The 4,034-nt window shown below is 46.4% G+C and overlaps 1 pseudogene; it reads left to right on the top strand.

Moving 5' to 3' along the window:
* The first annotated feature begins 382 nt into the window (after positions 1-382).
* LOC124231268 (homer protein homolog 2-like) lies at positions 383-1,435 on the top strand (annotated as a pseudogene).
* The last annotated feature ends 2,599 nt before the right edge of the window (positions 1,436-4,034 follow it).

Raw genomic sequence — 4,034 nt, 5'->3', positions numbered from 1 at the left:
AAGAGCCTGAATTCAGGTAACTAATTCCACCAATTACTAGCTTAATGTTACAGGAAATACATGGATTCTTACCATTTTCTGTTACCCATCACTAAAATGAACCATTAACACCCACATATTTGTACAAAACATGAACAACTTTCAAATATCTAAAAAATAACCACAGTCAGGGGCCCTAGGGCTGAAAGCCATGAGGTTACTTAAGAAGCCCGGTGGGGGAGCTGGACAGTTTAGTCACCCCGCCCCTGGTGGCCCATTCCCCACTGCACCTGGAGGCAGCAACAGCAGCTTCACAGAGTGGAGAGGGGCCAGGGCTGAGCTCAGCAGGCACAGGCCACCTTACATGCTGCATAGGAAGTAGCTGTGGAGAGCAGTGCAGGAAATGGGAGAGCAGCCTGTCTTCACCACCCAAGCACATGTCTTCCAGATTGACTCCATCACCAAGAACTGGGTGCCAGCAAGTGAGGAGGCAGCCACCATTTCCTATTCCTATATGTCACAAAAAATAGCTATTGGATCACTTGTTTGTAAGGAGCCAAAGTGATCATAAACAAAACAATCACAGTCAATATGACTTTAAGCAAAATATCACGGAAGCTTGAGCAGTGAACCAACAGCAGAGCCAATGTGGTGTTTGGTTTGGGTTTTTCCTCTGAACAGCAGCTGACAAAATTTACAGAGAAATTTTAGGAGGTAAAAAAAGCTGCAAAACTAGCCAGAGACAAGTCCCAGGAGAAAATCAAAACCCTGAGTAATCATTCCCAAGAATCTGGGTGTGAAACTTCACCTTCTACTGAGGCATCCAGTGTCAATGGGACACACAATGAAAAGACCTCTCACATTGGCTCCACTGACACAGAGCTGAAGTCTGAGCATGACAAGCTGATCTGTGACATAGAGTGCTGCCAATGTGAAGAAATAGGAGAATAAGCTGCAGACCCTGCAGAAGAGCAATGTACGGCTGACCACGGCACTGCAGGAGTCAGTGGCCAGCATGGAGCAGTGGAAGACGAAGTTCTCTATCTGCCCTGAAGAGAATGACTGGCTGTGGAACAATCCTGAGGAGTTGGAAGAACAATGCAGAGAGACAACAAAGAGAAGGAGAAGAATAGTCAGTTAAAGAGAAGAAATGAGGAGCTGGAGTCAGAGCACTGAGAAAAGAAGATAGTTAAAAGACCTCCAAAAACAAAGTAAACTCAGACCTCAGCTCATGTCAGAGTGTGAATACATTTCTGAGCAGTTAGAGGCAGCAAAGAGAGATAATCAAAACCAGAGAGACAAAGTGCTTTCTCTAAAGACAGACATTGAGGAAGGTAACTACTGACCATGCCGCTTGAAGGCAGAATTGAAGAACATCTTGAAGGTGCTGGACGGGAAGATCAATGACCTCCACAACTTCTGCGGAGGCCTCTGCAAGCTGGGCAAGGAAAACTAGGGCAGGGCTGAGACCAGGGTACCCTTGTGAGTCCCAAGTGTGTGTGTGAGACAAAATAGGACTAGAACATTCTCCTTTCTGAGTTGCTTCTCTTAATGCAGGTGCAGTTTGTGGTGTTTCCAAACCAGTTGCGTCATCCACTTTCTCCTCTCCAGAGTGGAAATCTCCTCGTGATTCTCTGGCCTTGCAAGGTTGTGGACAACTTGAAGATTCTGGTTTGGGGTCCAGAACTAGGTCTGCCTTAAATTTTTAGCAGTCAGGGCAGGGATGTTTATATCTTTTTCTTTTCCTTTTCTTTCTTTCTTTTTTTTTATTGAGGAAGATTGTCCCTGAGCTAACATCCATGCCAATCTTCCTCGATTTTGTATATGGGATGGGGCCATGGCTTGAGGAGTGGTGTGTAGGTCTGCACCCAGGATCTGAACCCGTGAACCAGGCGCTGCTGAAGCAGAGTGTGAAACAACCACTAAGCCACCAGGTTGGCCTCTATATCTTTCTTAAGGGCTGTTGCAACCTTAATAAATGAAAATGGACTATTTTCTAGCCCAAATATGAACATCGTTTACACCTACTTCCTGTGTAACACTACCCCTGGGGTTTCTAACTTTGTGTGTCTCACACCCCTTGGTGTCTCAGAATTCTTGTGTAACTATCCCACTTGTGTCTCTGAGTTTGTGTGTTATGCTCCCACTGGTGTCTCTGACTTCGTGTGTAAAACTCCACCTGACATCTCTGACATCGTGGCACCTGGCACCTGTGACTTTGTGTGTCACACTCACCCTGGCATCTCTGACTACATGGGCAACATTCCCTGTGGTGTCACTGACTTCATGTTTCACACTCCCATTGGCGTTTCTGACATCATGTGTAACACACCCAGTGGCAGCTCTGACTTTGTGTCTCCTACCTCCCCTTGTTTCTCTTAGTATGTTCATCACACTCCCCCTACCATATGTAACTTCATGTGTCACACTCCCAATGGTGTCTCAGACTTCGTTTGTCACACTCCTCATGTGTCTCTGGGTTTGTGCATCACATTCCTCCTCTCATCTTTGAGTTCATGTGGCACACTCCACTCTGGTGCTCTGACATCATTTCAAATTCTGCCTGGAATCTCTGACTTTGTGTGTCACACTCCCCTTGGTATCGTGGAATTTGTGTGTTACACTGCATGTGGCATCTCTGACTTTGTATGTAACACTCCCGCTGGCATGTCTGACTTCATGAGTAACACTCCATGTGGCATTTCTTCCTTCATGTGCAACACTACCCCATATCTTCTTGAACTTTGTGTGTAACACTCCACATGGTATCTCTGACTTCGTGTGTAACACTACCACTGGGTCTCTGACTTTGTGTGTAACACTCCACAGGGCACCTCAGACTTTGGTACTCACGTCCTAGTGTCTCTGACTTAATGTGTAACACAACATGGCCTTTATGCCTTTGAATGTCACACTCCCTGTGGAGTTTTGGACTTCTTGTGTAACACTCACACTGGCATCTCTGATTTCATATGTCAAACTCCGCCTGGAGTCTCTGACTTCAAATGTAACATTCAACATTGTGTCTCTGACTTCATGTGTCAAAATATGCCTGGTCTCTCTAACATTGTGTCTCACAGTCCCTCTGGCATCTTTGACTTTGTGTGTCCCACTCCCTGTGGTGTCTCTGACTTCATCTGTCACAAACACCCTGATGTCTCTGACTTCCTGTGTAACACTCCCCCTGGCATCTCAGGCTTTGTCTGTAACGCTCCCACCAGCATCTCTGACTTCATGTGTAACACTCCACCTGGCATCCCAGACTTTGTGTATCACACTCCCCATTGTATCTCTGACTTCATGCGTAACACTCACCCTGTCATCTCTGACTTCATGCATAACACTCCCACTGGCATAACTGACTTCGTGTGTAATTCACCCTTAGGTATCTCTCAGTTCATGGGTAACACTACCACTGCCGTCTTTGACTGTGTGTGTAAAACTCCCCCTGTTCTCTTTGATTTTGTGCATAACACTCCCCCGTGGCATCTCTGACTTCGTGCATGACACTGCCACTGGGGTCTCTGACTTCATGCATTACACTCCCTGTGGTGTCTCTGAATTTGTGAGTAACACTCCAATGGGCATCTCTCACTTCGTGTGTCACACTCCCTGTTGCGTCTCTGACTTCATGTGTCAAAGTCCCTTTGGCATCTCTGACATCGTCTGTAACACTCACTGTGGTGTCTCTGACTTTGTGTCACAATCCACCAGGCATCTCTAACTTCTTGTTTCAAACTACCTCTAGTGTCTACTCCCACTGGCGTCTCTGACTTCATGTGTCACATTCTCCATGGCATTTCCGACTTCGTGTCTAACACTCCCCATGGTGTTTCTGACTTTGTGTGTCTCACTCCGCCTGGCCTTCCTCTCTCTGTGTATCATGCTCCTACTGGCATCTCTGACTTCATGTATAACACTCCCTATTGCATCTCTGAGTTTATGTCACATTCTCTGTGGCATCTGTGACTTTGAGGGTCACACTCACCATGGTGTCTCTGACATCATGTGTCACACTCCAAATTGCATCTCTGAGTTAGTGTGTCACACTCCCC

This window comes from Equus quagga, chromosome 21 (genome assembly GCF_021613505.1).
Source record: "Equus quagga isolate Etosha38 chromosome 21, UCLA_HA_Equagga_1.0, whole genome shotgun sequence".
Classification (NCBI taxonomy): domain Eukaryota; kingdom Metazoa; phylum Chordata; class Mammalia; order Perissodactyla; family Equidae; genus Equus; species Equus quagga.
Note: the sequence above shows the minus strand (reverse complement) of the source record. Positions and strands in the feature narration are given on the sequence as shown.